Source organism: Ovis aries, chromosome 19 (genome assembly GCF_016772045.2).
Source record: "Ovis aries strain OAR_USU_Benz2616 breed Rambouillet chromosome 19, ARS-UI_Ramb_v3.0, whole genome shotgun sequence".
Taxonomy (NCBI): Eukaryota; Metazoa; Chordata; class Mammalia; order Artiodactyla; family Bovidae; genus Ovis; species Ovis aries.
In genome coordinates, this window is record NC_056072.1 from 51805462 (window position 1) to 51826195 (window position 20734).

The 20734-nt window shown below is 39.0% G+C and overlaps 1 protein-coding gene and 1 non-coding gene across 31 annotated transcripts in view; both read left to right on the forward strand.

Annotated features, from left to right (window-relative positions):
- Window positions 1-20734, forward strand: part of MAP4 (microtubule associated protein 4) — a 156107-nt gene that overhangs the window by 37735 nt on the left and 97638 nt on the right. The window lies entirely within an intron of this gene.
- On the forward strand, window positions 4349-4421 carry TRNAW-CCA (transfer RNA tryptophan (anticodon CCA)). The gene has a single exon. It is a non-coding gene; the product is annotated as a tRNA-Trp (tRNA).

Genomic DNA, 20734 nt, shown 5'->3' on the forward strand with positions numbered 1-20734 from the left:
ATATGCGCTAAAGAAACTGCCACCATTTTCATGCTATGTGTGTTTTTTTCCTCTCCGTCTTCCATCTTGCCTATGTAGTAAGTAATTTACTTACACCCAGCTGCTAAAACACAGCAGAAATTCTGTTACTGTTAGGAGCTGTTTAGAATTGATGATGCTTTAAATAACTCTAGAGTAGGAGTCAGACTCTCAGAGCAACCTGGCAGTTAAAGTGAATAGAAGAAGCTTATGCTGCAATACTGTTTGAGTGGGTGTCTTCTAAAGGCAGTTGCTTCTCAGCTCCTGTGTATTATTGCTGAGTGGGAATGTTTAGTAGTCTGATCTGACTTTTGAAAGAAGCTATAGATCTGTGTCTTCATTCACAAATTTCTGATTTCTGAGATGTTGGCACAAATTTTTCCAAAACACTCTGTAGGTCACTGCACAAGGGGTCCTGTTAGACCTAGGATAACTGCTTTATGACCCCTGAACTAGGGCATCTCTTACAGGTTCATTGAGTATGCTCCCTGGGGAGAGAATTTCAGGCTGGGTGCAGTTGTAAGACCTTGGTTCTGAGTGTCGCTTTCCCATTAATTAGCTGGATGCCTTTGGGCAGAGGGAATCCTCTTTGGATCTCACTAGTTGTACAGTATGAGAGTAAGCTTGATAATTTAAGAATTCCCTTTTACTCTTTATGTTTTTATGCATGTATTTCACTTGAACTCTACAATGACCGTACAGGTTTATCAGTATAAGCAGTTTAGGAATAGAGGGATCGTTAATGTTTTCTCCAAAAGTAGTTTCTTATAGACTACAGGGGCTTCCCAGGTGGTGCCTGGAAAATCCCATGGACAGAGGAACCTGATGGGCTACAGTCCATAGGCTAGAGTTGGGCACGACTGAAGCAACTTAGCATGCACACACGTAGACTACAGAGGATTCTTGCCTGCTTTCCTTGCTGCCTCCAGTCGGTATCTGGCAGTTGTGCACATGTAATGATACATGTTAATGTTTCTCTTTCTTCAGATAAATTGATTCTAATGAGAAAACCTGTATTGATAGCTGTATTGGTGCGTGGGCCTTTTGGGGGCTATGGTAAAACTGACAGTGGACAGTGTTTTCTTAGTTATGAAGAACATAGTATAATTTCTTTAGTTTGATTTGTTTCATTAGTTAAAGCTAATCAGATGGTGGCAGTTTGGAGTAATTATGTATTTGATGTTCACTGCTTAAAATTGCATAATGACATCCTCATTAACAGCAGTATTGAAATCTGAAAAACTAAATTCTGGAATTTAGTCTACAGAGATAAGAAAAGACTATTGTTACCTTCTCTTTTGACCTCAGACTGCTTTTTATCAGGAAGGAAGATTTAGATTCTTTTTTAAAGACAAAGGAAATATAAATTTTTCATGTACTCTGAGAATAATAATATTCACTTGATAGATCAGCTGTAGCATTTTTATAACAATATGTTCATTTGGCTCTGGGCATTGTCTTTGGAATAAAGTATCTTATTGTTAGGTAATTTGGTAACAAACATACTTCTATTCTGATGGCCTAGTCTAAATTCCTATTTTGTATAGATTGCCGAAGTTTTTAGAGACCCCTTTGATTTGATTTGGAGAAGGTGATGTCACCCCACTCCAGTACTCTTGGCTGCAAAATCCCATGGACAGAGGAGCCTGGTAGGCTGCAGTCCATGGGATCGCGAAAAGTTGACTTCCCTTTCACTTTTCACTTTCATGCGTTAGAGAAGGAAAAGTTGACTTCCTTTCATTAGAGAAGGAAATGGCAACCCACTCCAGTGTTCTTGCCTGGAGAATCCCAGGGACGGGGGAGCCTGATGGGCTGCCGTCTATGGGGTCGCACAGAGTCAGACACTGAAGCGACTTAGCAGCAGCAGCAGCATTGATTTGATTGGGTGTAAATGAGCATTCATGATTTACCTGTAAATGGTTATTTACAGGTAAATTAATCTTCTGTGAACTTCACCAGACAAACTTAACCCTAAATTTTAAGTAAAAGTCTAAACTAGTGGAGTAACAGACAAGTGGGATTTATGTTTATACAGTTACTGAAGCAATTTTGGCCAAAACATTTGAATTAGTATTCTAATGCAGTATACTAATTAATGAAAATTATGTAGCTTCTTTGTAAATAGCAGAAGCTATAAGAATTCAGAAGAGAATATATAAGAGGTTTTTCTTTTCACATGTGTAGACTTTGCTCTTTAGCTCTAATGACAGCAGTCAGTTCAGTCAGTTCAGTTCAATCGCTCAGTCATGTCCGACTCTTTGCGACCCCATGAATCACAGCACGCCAGGCCTCCCTGTCCATCACCAACTCCCGGAGTTCACTCAGATTCACGTCCATCGAGTCAGTGATGCCATCTAGCCATCTCATCCTTGGTTGTCCCCTTCTCCTCCTGCCCCCAATCCCTCCCAGCATCAGAATCTTTTCCAGTGAGTCAACTCTTCGCATGAGGTGGCCAAAGTATTGAAGTTTCAGCTTTAACATCATTCCTTCCAATGAACACCCAGGACTGATCTCCTTTAGAATGGACTGGTTGGATCTCCTGCAGTCCAAAGGACTCTCAAAAGTCTTCTCCAACACCACAGTTCAAAAGCATCAATTCTTCTTCCACACTAAGCTTTCTTCACAGTCCAACTCTCACATCCATACATGACCACTAGAAAAACCACACCCTTGACTAGACGGGCCTTAGTCGGCAAAGTAATGTCTCTGCTTTTGAATGTACTATCTAGGTTGGTCATAACTTTTCTTCCAAGAAGTAAGCGTCTTTTAATTTCATGGCTGCAATCACAATCTGCAGTGATTTTGGAGCCCCCCAAAATAAAGTCTGACACTGTTTCCACTGTTTCTCCATGTATTTCCCATGAAGTGATGGGACCAGATGCCATGACCTTCGTTTTCTGAATGCTGAGCTTTAAGCCAACTTTTTCACTCTCCTCTTTCACTTTCATCAAGAGGCTTTTTAGTTCCTCTTCATTTTCTGCCATAAGGGTGGTGTCATCTGCATATCGGAGGTTATTGATATTTCTCCCGGCAATCTTGATTCCAGCTTGTGCTTCTTCCAGCCCAACGTTTCTCATGATGTACTCTGTATAGAAGTTAAATAAGCATCGTGATAATATACAGCCTTGACGTATTCCTTTTCCTATTTGGGACCAATCTGTTGCTCCATGTCCAGGAGCCCCTAAATCAGCATAATAGTGGTTTTTTTTTCCCCCTAAGGAAGTACATTGGTGTACATGCATAAAACAATTAGTATATTTTAAACACAGTGGGTAGCACTTAGTATAGGTCAAGCCTCACAAAAATGAAGGTTTTCTATGTTAAAAACAAATATCAGTAATTTTATGTGATTCCACTTAATAAATATTCAATACATTTTGTTGACCTGAATAGAATGAGATCATGGTAGACTTAAAAAGGACTTCTGGATAATTCTTTTTATAAATAAAGTGAGGTGATTTGCCCAAGATCTTATATCTAGTTTATGGCAGAGGTAAAAAGATTCCAGATGATCTGCCAGTGGTGAATTATTTTAAATTTGACTTGATGGAGAAGGAAATGGCAAGGCACTCCAGCATTCTTGCCTGGTAATGCACATGGACAAAGGAGCCTGGTGGGCTACAATCCATGTGGTCACAAGAGTTAGACATGACTTAGCAGCTAAACCAACATCACTGTCTATCGGGAATTAAATCTTCACTTTAACGAAGTTGTTGGACATTTCCCAAAATTTTCATATGACAAACGAGCAATCTGGGAAGCTTAAAATTAAGTTTGATAATGAAAATCATAAATGGTCTACATTTAGTGCTTTTGAAAACGTCAGTAACATGTATATAATTTTATAAAACTACAGGAGTACAGTATTTAAACTTAATATCCTGTGAAGTTTTACAAACTTAAGACATCTAGTTTTTACTCATTGTATCAAATTTTGGTATTTTGTTTTTTAAAGAAAATTTGACTTGAGATACTATTAAAAGCTTTATTTTGTTTTCTTGTAGAAATAAACACATAACCTGAAGCTATGTATTTGACCATGGACCTAGTGCCCATGTTAGTTACTCTTCATAGAAAAGACCACAAATACTATTTTCACATAATACATTAAAATTACTTCACAGAAAATAAGGAGATAATAAGAGTAACAAATTAGGTAAAATTTATGTAATTTATTTGTCTGTTGTGGTATACAGAGTTTTAGATAATTCTGCAGTATTTTTAAAGATACAGGTCAGATGTGAGAGCTAGTGTCAATCATAGTATTTGGGATGGATACCTCTGAGATTTTTGATATCTATTAATAAAATCCCTGTATTAGGTTAATTAATGCCTGGTGGCTCAGAGGTTAAAGCTTCTGCCTCCAATGCAGGAGACCCCAGGTTCGATCCCTGGGTAGGGAAGATCCCCTGGAGAAGGAAATGGTAACCCACTCCAGTATTCTTGCCTAGAGAATCCCATGGACAGAGAAGCCTGGTAGGCTACAGTCCACGGGGTCAAAAAGAGCTGGACACAACTGAGTGATTTCACTTCACTATAATATATCTAGCATTTCAGTACTTTCAGTTCAGTTCAGTTGCTCAGTCATGTCCAACTCTTTGCAGTCGCATGGACTGCAGCATGCCAGGCTTCCGTGTCCATCATCAACTCCTGGAACTTGCTCAAGCTCATGTCCATTGAGTTGGTGATGCCATCCAACCATCTCATCCTCTGTCATCCACTTCTCTTCCTGCCTTCAGTCTTTCCCAGCATCAGGGTCTTTTCCAGTGAGTCAGTTCTTTGCATCAGGTGGCCGAAGTATTGGAATTTCACCTTCAGTATCAGTCCTTCCAATGAATATTCAGGACTGATTTCCTTTAGGATGGACTTGTTGGATCTCCTTGCAGTCCAAGGAACTGTCAAGAGCCTTCTCCAACACCTCAGTTCAAAAGCATCAATTCTTTGGTGCTCAGCTTTCTTTATGGTCCAACTCTAACATCCATACATGACTATTGGGAAAATCATAGCTTTGACTAGACAGACCTCTGTTGGCAGAGTAATGTCTCTGCTTTTTAATACACTGTCTAGGTTGGTCATAGCTTTTCTTCCAAGGAGCAAGCGGCTTTTAATTTCATGGTTATAGTCACCATCTGTAGTGATTTTGAAGCCCCCCAAATAAAGTTTGTCAGTGTTTGCATTGTTTCCCCATATATTTGCCATGAAGTGATGGAACCAGAGGCCATGATGTTTGTTTTTTGAATGTTGAGTTTTAAATGAGCTTTTTCACTCTCCTCTTTCACTTTCATCTAGAGGCTCTTTAGTTCTTCTTTGCTTTCTGCCATAAAGGTGGTGTCATCTGTGCATCTGAGGTTGTTGATATTTCTCCTGGCAATCTTGATTCCGCCTTGTGCTTCATCCAGCCCAGCATTTCCCATGAAGTACTCTACATATAAGTTAAATAAGCAGGCTAACAATATACAGCCTTGACATACTCCAACAAATAGTTTCAAGGGATTAGATCTGGTAGACAGACTGCCTGAAGAACTATGGATGGAAGTTCATGGCATTATACAGGAGGCAATGATCAAGACCATCCCTAAGAAAAAGAAATGCAAAAAAGGCAAAATGGTTGTCTGAGGAGGCCTTACAAATAGCTGAGAAAAGAAGAGAAGCTAAAGGCAAAGGAGAAAAGGAAAGATATACCTATTTGAATGCAGAGTTCCAAAGAATAGCAAGGAGAGATAAGAAAGCTTTCCTTAGTGATCAATGCAAAAAAATAGAGGAAAATAACAGAATGGGAAAGACTAGAGATCTCGTTAAGAAAATTAGAGATACCAAGGGAACATTTCATGCAAAGAGGGGCTCAATAAAAGACAAATGGTATGGACCTAACAGAAGCAGAAGATGTTAAGAAGAGGTGGCAAGAATACACAGGACTATACAAAAAGATCTTCATGACCCAGATAACCGTGATGGTGTGGTCACTGACCCAGAGCCAGACATCCTGGAATGTGAAGTCAAGTGGGCCTTAGAAAGCCTCACTACGAAACAAAGCTAGTGGAGGTGATGGAATTCCAGTTGAGCTGTTTCAAATCCTAAAAGATGATAATGTGAAAGTGCTGCACACAATATGCCAGCAAATTTGGAAAACTCAGCAGTGGCCACAGGACTGGAAAAGGTCATGCTCAAACTACTGCACAATTGCACTCATCTCACACGCTAGCAAAGTAATGCTCAAAATTCTCTAAGCCAAGCTTCAACAGTATATGAACTGTGACCTTCCAGATGTTCAAGCTGGATTTAGAAAAGGCAGAGGAACCAGAGATCAAATTGCCAACATCCATTGGATCATCAAAAAAACAAGAGAATACCAGAAAAACATCTACTTCTGCTTTATTGATTATGCCAATGCCTTTGACTATGGATCACAGCAAACTGTGGATCACAGCAAACTGTGGAAAATTCTTTAAGAGATGGGAATACCAGACCACCTGACTTGCCTCCTGAGAAATCTATATGCAGGTCAAGAAGCAACAGTTAGAAGCAGACATGGAACAACTCACCTCTTCAAAATTGGGAAAGAAGTATGTCAAGGCTGTATATTGTCACCCTGCTTATTTAACTTACATGTGGAATACATCATGTGAAATGCTGGGCTGGATGAATCACAAACTGAAATCAAGATTGCTGGGAGAAATATCAACAACTTCAGATATGCAGATGACACCACCCTAATGGCAGAAAGCAAAAAGGAACTAACGAGCCTCTTGATGAGGGTGAAAGAGGACAGTGAAAAAGTTGGCTTAAAATTCAACATTGAAAAAAACAAAGATCATGGCATCTGATCCCATCACTTCATGGCAAGTAGAAGGGGAAAAAGTGAAAACAGTGACAGACTTTGTTTTCTTGGACTCCAAAATCACTGCAGACAGTGACTGCATCCATCAAATTAAAAGACACTTGCTCCTTGAAAACAAAACTATGGCAGACTTAGCATTTTCAAAAGCAAAGACATCATTTTGCTTACAAAGGTGCGTATAGTCAAAGCTATAGTTTTTCCATTTGTATGTACAAGATGTGAGAGTTGGACCATAAGGAAGACTGAGTGCCAGTTGAACTGATGCTTTCAAGTTGTGGTCCTGGAGATGATTGTTAAGAGTCTATTGGATAGCAAAGAGATCAAACCAGTCAGTCCTAAAGGAAATCAACCGTGAATATTCCTTGGAAGGACTGATGCTGAAGCTGAAGCTCCAGATACTTTGTCTACCGATGCATAGAGCAGAGTCATTGGAAAAAACCCTGATGCTGGGAAAGATCCAAGGCAAAAGGAGAAGATGATTGCAGAGGATGAGATAGTTGGATAGTATCACTGATTCAGTGGACATTAACTTGGGCAAACTCTGGGAGATAGTGAGGGACGGGGAGACCTAGCTTGTTGTAGTACATGCAGTTGCATAGAGTCGGACTAGCTGGAATCTTGCTAGCTAGAACGCAGTCACATAGTCTACCTTGTCACTGCAGTGGAGGTGGGAGATGTTAGTTCTGAGTGTCCAGGAAGAAGAAAGCAGATTGGTTGAGCATTGAGCATCTCATACTCCCATTCAGTTTGTGCATTCTTGGATTCTGTACCACAGAAATGTTTCTCTTACTGCATGTTATTTTTGTACCTTTGGTCATTCAGAATTTACTTCCAGATTTCTTAGAAGAAATTTAGTTTGAAAGTCTTTGTTCTTGTAGTTTATAAACTCTTTGGTATTTGATATATTTAAGACATTTGTTGTTTGTTTGTTTTTTTGTTTTTTTTTACCCCAGGATGGTTATATCATGTTATTTTCTTTTATAATTTCATTACTGGTTTAAACTTCTTGAAAACTTCATTATGCCTTGTTTATTTTTGAAGGATTAAAAAATGCATCTATGGCAAACATCTCCCATTGCTTATTCAAGAAATACACCAGAATATTGAACATCGTCAGCCCCAGAGCCACCAAGTCATTGTCCACTCATGGTCAGTCTGTCAGCCCACCAGCAGAAGGGAAAACAGAGAAACCTTATCCCATTTTTTTTAAAGGTCAGCACATGCAGGCTTGCAGACCAATAGAGAAGCACATTCCAGCGAGGAGGCAAAGTTCTCTTTGCCTTCTGCCCACTTGAGATTAAACTTAGAGAGTCAGCAGAAGCCTTTCAGCTTTCATTTCAGCTGCTGTTATAGTTATCCCACCCCCTTCTTTCCGTGATCCATTACATATACGCTTCTGTACATTCTCAGTCACTCAGTCCTGTCCAACTCTTTGCGACCTCATGGACTATAGCTCGCCAAACTCCTGTGTCTGGAATTTTCCAGGCAGTAATACTGGAGTGGGTTGCCCTTTCCAACCCAGGGATTGAACTGGCATCCCCTGAGTCTCCTGCATTGGCAGGTGGATTCCTTACCACTGAGCCACCTTGGGAAACCCCCATTCACTTTTGTACTTAAGGGCAAAATGTATCTTTCCTCATAAATATGTCCTCTGTTAGTAAATCTTATGAGAATGTTTTAAGCCTAAGTATTAAATACAATTTTCCCTTAAAATGTTTGAAAGTGAAGTCGCTCAGTCATGTTTGACTCTTTGCAACCCCATGGACTGTAGCCTATCAGGCTCCTTAGTCCATTAATTTTCCAGGCAAGAGTACTGGAATGGGTTGCCATTTCCTTCTCCAAGGGATCTTCACGACCCAGGGATTGAACTCTGGTCTCCCGCATTTCGGGCAGACGTTTTATCATCTGAGCCTCCAGGGAAGCTCTTTAAAACGTATAATTAGCTCAAAATAATGCCACAGTTCAGTTTGAAATAATTTGAATCAATACTTCTCTTGTATAGTTCTCCCTCTGATAAATTACCCCTCAACCCCCACTGCAGTTGGCCTTTTTTTCCCTTGAAGGCAGAAGAATATGTACCATATATCTAAGTCTTTTAGCCTTTAAAAATTATACTGTTTTTGGAAAGATTGATTTTAGACAGAGTTGTTTCCATGTTCTAGGCATAACCATTGTCCTGGGATTTCTTTTCATGTCTCACAGGTTAATTGTACTATTATTCGGATACTGTGGCTTTCCTCGGATGCTGCGTTCATTTGTCATTTTTCCTAGACTCTGTGCCGAAAGTTCATTTTTAGGAAGGATGTCTGGAAAATAAACTTTTTTTTAAAAATTTATTGCATGTTTGAATTTCCTGCTCTGGTTCTGATTCCATAAATGGGTTGAGTATAAAACTCTAGGTTCAAAATAACTTCTCACTTTTAAAGCCATCTCCCCATTGCTTTCTTGCATCCTAGCATTTCTAGCATTCTAGTTGCTGCTGTTTCTCGTAACTTGGTAGATATTGTTTGGGGGAATTTTCTTTCTTTCTCCTTTTCCCCTTCTGTCCTGTCTTTCTACTCCCTCCATCATCTCTGTCTTCTGCATCCCCCTTTTATGCTGTGATACATTATATATACCTTTTGGTGTGTAAAATGTACAACGTTTAAAGATAATAAAAAGGTAAACATTTATGCCTCTACCAGCCAGCTTACAAAATTGTACTTTTCTAAATCTCTTGTTTCTTCCCTTTTAATTTTTTTTCCCACCAGAGTATCACTGTTCTGAATTTGTGCCTTTTGTTGTGTTTAATGTTTGTGTACAGATGTAGGACTCTGTTAACACTGTGTTGAAATTCATCCATGCTGATGTGTATTTCTCTAATTAATTCATTTTCAGTGCTGTATTTATTTTATTCTCTGTATCTGTTGATGTATATTTGGGTTGTTATGATGTTATTGCTATTGTGAATAATATTGCTTTGACATTCTTGAACATGGATCCATGAGCTTATCTAAGATACAAGTCTAGAACTAGAAAGCCTGGGTCTAAGGGTGTATACAAATTCTTATAAACAATGACATGCTGTTGTTTAAAATGATTGTATCAATTTATAGCAGTGCAGGGGAGGTCCAGTTGCTGCTCATTCTTCCTAATGCTTGATATTGTCTGACTTTTTCATTTTAGCAACTCTGGCAGGTATTTACTGAATCTCAGAATAGTTTTTAAGTTACCTGTCCCTGTTGATTAGTGAAAGTAAGCACTTTTTTTTTTTTGTATTGAATTTTTGGATTCAGTTCAGTTCAGTCGCTCAGTTGTGTCCGACTCTTTTCGACCCCATGAATCGCAGCACGCCAGGCCTCCCTGTCCATCACCAACTCCCAGAGTTCACTCAGAGTTGCGTCCATTGAGTCAGTGATGCCATCCAGCCATCTCATCCTCGGTCATCCCCTTCTCCTCCTGCCCCCAGTCCCTCCCAGCATCAAAGTCTTCTCCAATGAGTCAACTAGTTAGCTGTTCTATTTTGTTGTGCTTTTCATTTGTAGAAAATCTTTATATATCCCATATATGGGTGCTTTCTTTTTACATACTGTGGATATTGTCAGCTCTGGTTTGCTTTCACTTTCTTAATGGTATATTTGGGTGGATATAAATTCTTGCCTTTGATATTGTCCAGGTTATCATTTTTAGCCTTTTATGGTTAGTGATTTTTGTGACCTTCCTCACTGCCTCACCATCTCTTTTCTGGCTTTTGACTTTAGTTCCTCATTGTTTCTATCTCTGGGTTTATAAAAGAACCTGGCTGGTTTATAAAAGATGGTTGTTTTGAGACATTAGTCTGCCATCTTCTTAAGCAGTCTGCTTTCTGAATAAAATCATATTCCTTGCCTGAACAACTTGTCTCTTAGATTCATTGGCCTGTTGTGCGGTAAGCAGAGCGAGCTTGGACTGGGCAACAGGCTTCATTGCTCTGAGGCATGTGAAATCTTTCCAATCCAGGGATCAAACCTGTGTCCTCTGTGTTGGCAGGAGAATCTTAACCATTGGACCACCAGGAAGTTTGCTTTGCCTATTTTAATATAATCCCTGAGCTAAGAATGGCTTCTACATTTAAAAATAATTGACAGAAAATTAAAAGAAAAATATTTCATGACAAGTGAACACATTTGAGTTTGTGTCCATAAGTAAAATTTAATGTAACAGAGACACTCTCATTTCTTTATTGTCTTCTGAAGCTTTCATACTGTAATGGCAGTGTGGAGTACAGGCAGTTCTGGCTATGCACAGTTAGTTGTTGAGGACCTTGCTTTAGCACAGTAGTTCAAGACTATAAAAATGGCCATGCAGGGTGAAACTGTGCAAAGTATTAATAATCAATGGGAGGGACTTCCCCGGTGGTCCAAGTGGTTAAGATTCTGCCCTTCCGCTAGATGGGGCACCTGGTTAGGAAACCAAGATCCCTGTGTGCCATGCAACAGGCAAAAAAAAAAATCTGTGTGAAAAATTATTGTGAACTTAAGAAACTTCTCTTGTTTCCTGTTATAAAAGCATAGGGAAATGGAAAAAAAAAGGAAAATGAATATATAGTACAGTGTAATTTAAAACATTAGAAACATTGAGAATTAAAATGTTTTCTTTCATAGTAAAAAGCTTATCAAGAGTTGTTCTCTTTTTGTGATATGACGTGGAATGGGCCTCTTCTCTCTGCCTTGGCAAATTGTCATCCTGGTTTCTAAGTTTGGCTCAGCTTCCCACATTGTTTGCTTTGTGTTTTCAATGTCACAGTGTGCCTTTGAGAATTGTTTTAATGTGAAATATCTTGCCTGTGTCACTTCCTCTTGGACATCCTCATCTTTTTCACCAAAATACATAGATGAACTCACCTTTACTGAGTTCCTCTGACTGCATGTACCGACTCTGGAGTGGCTGTAGAGTCTGCATTCCCACAGTGAAGCTGTTGCTTCTGTAATGCCATTCACATTCAATTTGAATTTCACTTCCAATGTTACTCTTCTTTGGTTCTTTGCTACACTTTCATTTTGACCAGTTCCCTTTTAAAGCTACCTTTTTTGTAAAACGTCACATGGGTTTATCACTGGTGGACGAGGCAACACACGTTTATGCTTGAACTGAATAACAGATGCTCAGTCACAAGTCACTAACGGGCTTTGTGACGTGATAGGTCACTAATCTTGACGCACAAACTGTTATTCATGTAGTAATTTGTAGACTGAAGAGCTAGCAGCAAATTTGTGCTTTATGCAGTTATTCACAGTTAATATACTGGAACTTGAACCAGGTTGTTGAACTTATAATTTTTCACTACTATCTTGTCTGGTTTTGATATCGGGGTATATTACCAGTAATTATATAGTAATCACTAGCAAATACCTAAGGTACAGCATTCCAGGCACTGTTTTAACATTTTATATATTAGCAAATCCATAAGTAGTTAATTCTGTTATTCCCAACTTACATGTGAGGAAACTGAAGTAAAACAAGAAACTTGCCCACGGTCACATAGATATTAATTGATACAGATATTAAGATTGAATGTGGAAGACTCAGGTTTGATCCCTGGGTTGGGAAGATCCCCTGGAGAAGGAAACGGCAGCCCACTCCAGTACTCTTGCCTGGAAAATCCCATGGACGGAGGATTCTGGTAGGCTACAGTCCATGGGTCACAAAGAGTCAAGACTGAACGACTTCACTTTCACTTTCTGGTAGTCCAGTGTGGATCGTGGCCTCTAACCTACTACATTACACTTATATGCATTATACTTATATTAGTCTCATAAAATGAGTTGGAAAGCATTCTTTTTCTAATTTCTAGAGTTTGTGTTAGATCAGTACCTTAAATATTTGGTAGAATACTATAAAACCCTTTGTGGGGTGTGTCTGTATGTGTGTATGTGTTTGGAAGATTTAAAAATAACTTTCAGCTTCTTTAACTGATTTCATACTGTTGAGGTTTTCTATTTATCATACTTTGAATCAGTTTTTGTTATATATATTGTTTTAGGAATTGATCTTTTTCATCTGCTCTTCAAATTTGTTGTCATAGTCTTATAATCTTTTTTTTCTCTCCTGCATTTGTGATATTTTTCTTTTTCCTTCCTAAAATTGTTCATTTATTCCTTCTCTTCTTTTTTGAACAATCTTCCCAGAGGTTTGTTAACTTTGTTTTTTAGTTGCTATATCATGTCTGACTGGTGACCCCATGGACTGTAGCCCATCAGGCTCCTCTGTCCATGGGACTTTCTAGGCAGGAATACTGGAGTGAGTTCCCATTTCCTTCTCCAGGGATTTTCCCATCCTAGGGATCGAACCTGTGTCTCCCACATTGGCAGGCAGGTTCTGTAGCACTGAGCCACCGGAGAAGCCCCTGTTAACTTTATTAGTCCTCAAAGAGGACTTTTACTTTGCTGAACTATTCGTCTGTTTCCTTGTACTTTATTTTTGTTTATGAGTTTATTTTCCTTCCTTTGATTTTACTGAAATTTATTTTAATCTAAGATATATGTTAACCAATTAATTTTATTCTTCTTCTCCTAATATAAGCACTTAAGACTAGGGACATTGCTTAAATTCTCTTTTTAGGTATATTCCACAAACCTTGCTATGTAATTTTTTTGGTATTCAGTTCTAAGTTTTTTTTTTTTCATTATTATTATGGTTTAATCTATGGGTTATTTGTAGTGTTTTCAAATTTCCTAATACATTAAAAAATTCAGGTTTTTATTTCTAATTTGTTCATGTTTCATAAATGTGGAATGCATAATAATTTTAAAAATATGAGACATTTCCTAGTATACATTTATTTTAAAAAGAAAGTTTTGTGAATGCTGGAAGAGAAAGTGTCTTCTCCAGTGTACCACGATACTTTCCAGTGTAGTCTAGTAGTTCTTGTATATTGAATTAAAAGCTTGTGTGTACTTGCTGATTTTTGTCTTGATGTGTCAGTTTCTGGCAGAAGGTTTACAACAACATGCCCCTGTGAAGTTGGATTCATCTATTTCTCCTCATTACTATCACTTTTATGTGTTTTTGAATATCTGTGTTGTTAGATGGGAACAAGTTTAATATTTAATATTGATAAATCTTGGTGAATTAAAATTTCTGTCATTTTATTTCTACTAATGGTGTTTTTGCTTCGAGTCAGTTTTGTTGACAATTACATGCCTACACCAATCTGGTATGCATTTTGTTACACAGTGGAACCTTCTGTAGTAGATGCTGCTGGTGCCCTTTCTGGATTCCCTTAACCAGCCAGTGTGTCACTCAGCTAATGACTGCTTTTCAAGGGTTGCAGTAACCCGGCCCCCTTACCTCTTGGTGGCACTGACTCAGGGCTGCAGTTGGGCTCCACAGCTTCCCCAGGGAAGAGGGAGAGGCTGGCCTCAGCTAAACCCAGTTTTACCTCCCTTCCCTCTCCTACCGCTTTCTCCTGAGGGTACTCTCTCAGTTTATAAGAAATCCCTGTTTCAGGCTTTTCTTCTATTAAACTGAATCTAAAGCGTCTACCATCTCAACAAGGGAGAACTTGATTTCTCTTTCTAGTGTTAAGTTGTACAGATCCTGTTTCTTGTTTTGTTTTGGTGAACTTCATCTTTGATATATTGGGTAGATTTTTGTTTAATTCAGTAGCTCTCAACTGTGGGCGTCCTTCAGAATTAACTCGTTTTGAAATTGCTGGACTGTCTCTAATTGATCCTGTGCCTGTGGCTTTTCACTTTAAATCAGATCTTTTCCTCTATTTCAGGTAAAATGTTAAAGGGTTTTGTTAAATAATAACTAAAAAGGTTCCTTTGACTTTTCATTTTGCTTGTTTGGTTTTCACTTTATGGTAAAGGTAAGACATTTACCACCACTAAGGCTACTCCACAAAATGCCTCCTAAGTACTCCCATAGAGTTTATGCTGTCTTCTTTCCTGCTCAGCAGAGGGGAGCCACTGTGCTCCAGCACTGATTCCGGGTCTGGTGTATACAGCAGGCTCCTTCAGCTGGGTCAGTGTCGACCCCACCAAGAGCAGGCTGGTGTCATGATACGGAACAAAGCACAACCAGCAGGATGCCCGTGTGATAATGACGCCAAGAGGAGTCCCTTTTTTATATTAGATGCCTAGGATAAAAGGTGCTTTCTTTTCCATCTTGAAACTCGGAGTTCAAGGGGGGCTCAGGAAGAGAGACACACTGTGAGTAAATAATTACAGAACTATGAGCACAAATTCCTATTTCCTTAGTTCTATCTTCTATTTCCCTTCACTTTCACTGACGTTTTATACAATAAAGTATGAAATACCGTGGCTCTGAACTTCAGAGAGAAACTTCACTTAATGGAAAGGTTTTTCTTAAAACAGTTCTCTAAAGCTAAGAACTGATCAGTCATGATTATTCCATCCAATTTCCCTAACCTAAGTAGCTTAAAATTCCGTAGTATATTTATTACTCCCTGACAGAGACAGGTGAGCTGTTGCTATAGAGATTTAACATTTTGCCAATTATAGAAGTTTTAATACTTACATAGCGATGTTAACATGATGGTGGTAGCTGATCTCTTGAACAGAAAACAATTTGTTTTTGCCACATTGCATCACGTTGCTGTGCTTTTCTAGAAGCAGAGCTATTTTTATTGCCCTGCCTAATAACGATAAGATGACCAGCCTGGAGAGCTGGCTTGTCTGGTTACTCCCTGTTAGCTTTCTTTTCGTGATGGCTGTGTCACAGGCCATGTTTGGAAAGTAGAAGAAATGAGGTGAATATTCTTCATTAGTGATGACCCTTCCACCTTGAATCTGTTCATTCTTTTTCCAGTTCTGAGTTTTGTAGCTTTGGCACCTCTAATTAATTTTATTTTATTTTATTTTTCTCTAATTAATTTTAAAATAGGCATGTTTTTCATTATCTTCGGTTTACCATTTTAGAGCTATATGTTTAGTTAAGCCCTGTTTTTTTTTTTTTTTTTAAGACCCTGTGTTTTATTGTCTTTTATTGTTTCGGCCCATCTTCTGTGTAAAGTAAAGCACTAAGAGAAGATATGCACATTACTTAGGGTCTTTCCCCTTTGGGACCTGGTAGTTTCCAGGAGCTCCCTCTATAGATTAAACTGTACTGTTATAAGTATAGACGATGTATTAGTCCTGAATAGTACTGGAGACCAGATTCTAAAATGAAGTCAGAGAAAAGGTGATAGATAGGATGTGGACCTCAATTGTAAGACTAGAGGAAGACAATTGTAAGACAAAGAGGAAGTAAAGACAATTTGAAGTATGGAGAGCAATATGAGCCAGGGTGTGCACTGATAACATCAGCGGTCTGCTTGTAAAATGGCAAGCCTGTCTTTTGTGACTGAAATGTATTATAGAGACCCAAGTGGAAAACTGCTGATGGTTGTAGTAGGTGGTAGACCTGGGTCCTCTCAGATTGTGTGGCCTTGGTATTATGCTAAAAAGTTTGTTTTTATTTTTAAATGTGTGTTGAAGTCCTCTTCAGTCAACCAGGATATTTTCCTGATATTCAGGTCTTTTCCCAACTGCCTTCATCCTTTAAGAAGGAAAGGTAGAGTAAAAAAACAAATTTTGAAGTGTAGTGATATCACTGCAAAACTTCAAGATTTTGCCAGTTTTGTCACACGCTGCGTCTGTCTGGTATTCTCCGGATCGGCTCTTAGCCTGATCCTCAACCCCAGTTTCATTTACAAGGGATTTGTTTCTCTGATTCTTTGTCATCTGTTAAAGTGAGGAACTTGAATCCTAGGTTATGTGAACTATTTTTTTTTCAACTCATTTTTGTTGTTTTTTTTCTTTAAAGCCTTTAGAGATCTTAAATGTTTAGAGATAATTTTTGGATAAGTATAAGCAAACTCTAGAGGTTTTTGTGCCTGCTAGACTGATGTTACATTAATTGGGACGAATAGCAAAGGTTTAAAAAATGCTTTCCCTTTTTCAAACTTTGGGGGCATTAGGTATTGGGAATCATCTTAAAGTTCACCCTTCTTTTAAAAAAACCGAGAGAAACGTTTGCTCTTGAGGATGGTTACAACAGGAATGTTAAGTGCTGTGTCATTGCCGTCTCTTGTTTTGGCGCACGTAACTAGTCTTCAGCAGACATCATGCTGTCTGTATCACATGGCTAACAGTGGGAGGTATCTAGTGTAGATTCTTCTTGGGGAAATAGATTTAAATTTACTTGGATAGAAATGTGGCAGGTGCTTTGTTTAGAGACCCAGAATGCATTCAGTCAGGATGGAATATAAGCTGCCTGGATAGCTCCTGTAAGTAAGCAAGCGAGGCTTTCAGCCTCATGCTGCAAGGTCTTAGTTATGTGAGCATGTGTGTGCATGTGTGTGCAGTGTTTTTGTATTTACAGGACAAGGCTCCCTAAAATAGCAGTGCAAAAAGGAATTCTTTGCTGTGGGGACTGCATGGAAGTAACGTGAATCAGTGTGTTCTTTCATACAGGAATCTCACTGGGTGATGCCCTCAGCTATTCTAGTAATCAAGGACGCTCTCCTGTTGCTAATCCTATGATGAACAGGACAAATGGTGGTGATAAACAGAACCTCGCCAAGCCTGGAAATTCCATCAGTTCGTCATAGTACAGCTGTTGTCCTTAGTGCGTAGGGAGGCACCTGGGGGTGGAAAATTAATATATTCTACAGGGGGGGTTGGAGTTTATTGCTCAGGACAGTTAAGATGTTGCTGAGCTGTCTGTTGCCATTTCCAGCCTGGTTCTGGGGAGGAGCAGGAGAAATTGGCTTCAGCCTCAGGGCTGATACGTGCCTGCAAGCTGTGTAAAGAGCTCTTTTGTCATTGTTGTTCAGGCACTCAGTCATGTCCGACTGTTTGTGACCCCATGGACTGCAGCCCGCCAAGCTTCCGTGTCCTCTCCTGTCTCCTGGAGTCTGCCCAAACCCATGTCCATAGAGATTTGGTTTTACTTCAAAAGAAATACTGTTTTGATTGAAAGTATAAATCAGAGTTTTCAAGTTAAATAAAGTAAAAACAGAGCACAGCCACCAGACGAGGTTCAGCTTGATGTGTGATAGACCTCTGAAAGAAATTCATTAAAACAAATCTGAGGAATCAAGTCCCCATTTAGTAACTGAATGCTTGCTGCTGCTAAGTCGCTTCAGTTGTGTCCGACTCTGTGACCTCATAGATGGCAGCCCACCAGGCTCCTCAGTCCCTGGGATTCTCCAGGCAAGAACACTGGAGTGGGTTGCCATTGTCTTCTCCAGTGCATGAAAGTGAAAAGTGAAAGTGAAGTCGCTCAGTCATGTCTGACTCTTAGTGACCCCATGGACTGCAGCCTACCAGGCTTCTCTGTCCATGGGATTTTCCAGGCAAGAGTGCTGGAGTAGGGTGCCGTTGCCTTCTCCAGAAAGCTTGCTAGGCAGACCAAAAAAGTCTCATGTTGAATATGAAATCCTAACGATGCAGACTATACCTGTGACCTTGTCAGATTATACGTGATCCCTGGGACTTTCTGGGATGCTGGGTTTCTTCCAAGCCTGAGGAACAAGCCCTGCATTTTGGCCACAGCACTCTCTTGGGATGGCAGCTTAGTGCTGGCTTCAAAATTCTGTCAGGCAAAAAAATAAAGGGAAGAAGAAAATATTAGCCCACATATCTTTACAGTTCCATGTCTTGTCCACAACTCACCCCTCCACTCCCACCCCCTACTAAACAGGACAGAATATCAATCATGGAGACAATTTAAGTGAGTATTATGAACAGTCTCCTACCTGGAAGAATTATTATTAAATGTTTCTTTATTAAATTGGTTATTTGAAACTCAATGCATTTCCCTTAGATAAACAGTATTATAAGTGATGATTAATTTTGGTTCTAAATTAATCCAAATTACTGAGAAGAAAGCGTCTTCCTTTTTTCTAAAACTGACAGAGTATTTCAAAAGGTTTCTGAGGTTGCTTTTGGCGTTCCTCTCTTCCTTTTACCTCCTAGGGCCTCTGGGCCCGTATACCTTCTCCCTACTTGGTTACCTTATCCAATCTGCTTTATTCCCTGAAGTATTCCATGTTGCTACATTATATTTCTTCCTTTTTACCCTAAAACCAGAAACTCAGACACTTTCAATGGAATTTATCTCAGGGGTGGAGAGGAAAGCAAACTTTATCACTAAATACACACAAAGCGGAATGATGGCCCTTCAAGGGGTGTATGTCCCCTTATGTCCCTTTAAATTGTGAAATAGGGTTCTGTACTTCTAAAAAGAGAATGCTAGCGGTGCAAGTTAATCTTAGTAGAAGTGTGGCTAATGTGACCACATGAAATGAAAATGCAGTGGTTATGAGAAGTGTCTGAGTATGTTGGTGGGAATTAGGCTTCTGTTCTTTTTCATGAGTTTTCTTCCACCAGTTTAGTTTCAGAGTTTAGCACCTTTGGTCGGGGGCTGGGATGGGGAGAAAAGTAGAGGAGGACAGAGGCAACAACAGGCCATTTGCTATCTAGAATGCTAATTTCTCAGCAGACAACGAGACAGAAAGTGCACAGATCTTAACTGAGTGACTATAGGTAAGACTGACCTAAATCTCTGGGAGCTTGAAAAGTTACCCATACTTCTGTGCATTTAAATTATATATGAACACTATTTAATCTGTATAGACCTAGAAAATATTTAGTCCAGTAATTAATTCCAGAGTTTGTGATCTGAAGTAAACCATACAGAAGAGAAGGTGCTTGTGACTTCATCATATATTCTTATTTACTCTTTATGAGCACATAGCTATTAATAGTAAGGCTAGTCAAGAGACAAAAATTGTCTTCTGTGCTTCATCATCATGTCCTGTCATTTCCTCTTGCTTTGGTTTACCTAGGTATTTTCAAAATCCTCACTAGATAATTTCATGTCAGGCATGTAATCAGAATGAAGATCAGATGTCCGGAGTGCTGTGTTTGAAAACGGTGTGCTCTCGTGCTTGGTTAAATAATATGGGGCTTATTTTCTGGCAGTGTGGTGTCGTATCTCCTTTGATGTTAGCCAGAACTGGGTGGAGTTTTTTAAGCTGCAGTGGGATTTGCTCAATCAGGGCTCTGTGCACTGGGGAGTTGGTTTTTAGTCTTTCTCTTTGCCAAAAGGCCTTTGCCTTTTTAAATAAACCTGAACCTAGTTATAATTGAGAGTACTTGATGTATAAAATAATAGTCACAGGGAGGGTCCAAGTGATGAAACTGAATTTTAAGTAGTTTATCGAACAGTCAACCTCAGGAATTGTTTCACATACCATTCTCATTTTACAGCCTAGGGAACTCAACCCTGGAAGGTGACCCACTCAAAGCCAAACTGAGAATCAGACTGAACTAGTGAAGCACGGAAATGTCTTCACATTTCCATAAGAAAAAAAACAGCTTTTTTAACAATCTCTTGTCAGCAAAGTCATTCAAAGTTAACAGTATAAGCAACTATAATCAGTATTTTACAATAACCTATAAAGGAAAATAATCTGAACAAGAATATATATATATATATAACTGAATCACTTTGCTGTACACCTGAAACATTGTAAATCTACTATACTTCAATTTAAAAAGTCCAAACTCAGATAAGTTTCCCTGTTATCTATACAGATAGAAGAAGAAAAGCATAAATAGTCAATGTGAGATAATTTTTTTAAATGTAGATACTTCTCATTCCCAAGACTATGTCTTTGGATTTTCTGGAGTATCCAGATTAGAGAAGGACACTGTGTGAATAAATATTAAGTGACCTTAACCGTTTCTGTATGTGTTGAATGACATTCATTCACGAGCTTATTAAGATCAATTTTGGAGCACCTGCAGAACTAGCTTAACAGATCTGTAGAGCACCTAAGGAATTTATTATACGTGTTTTCAGTTCAGTTCAGTTCAGTCGCTCAGTCGTGTCCGACTCTTTGCA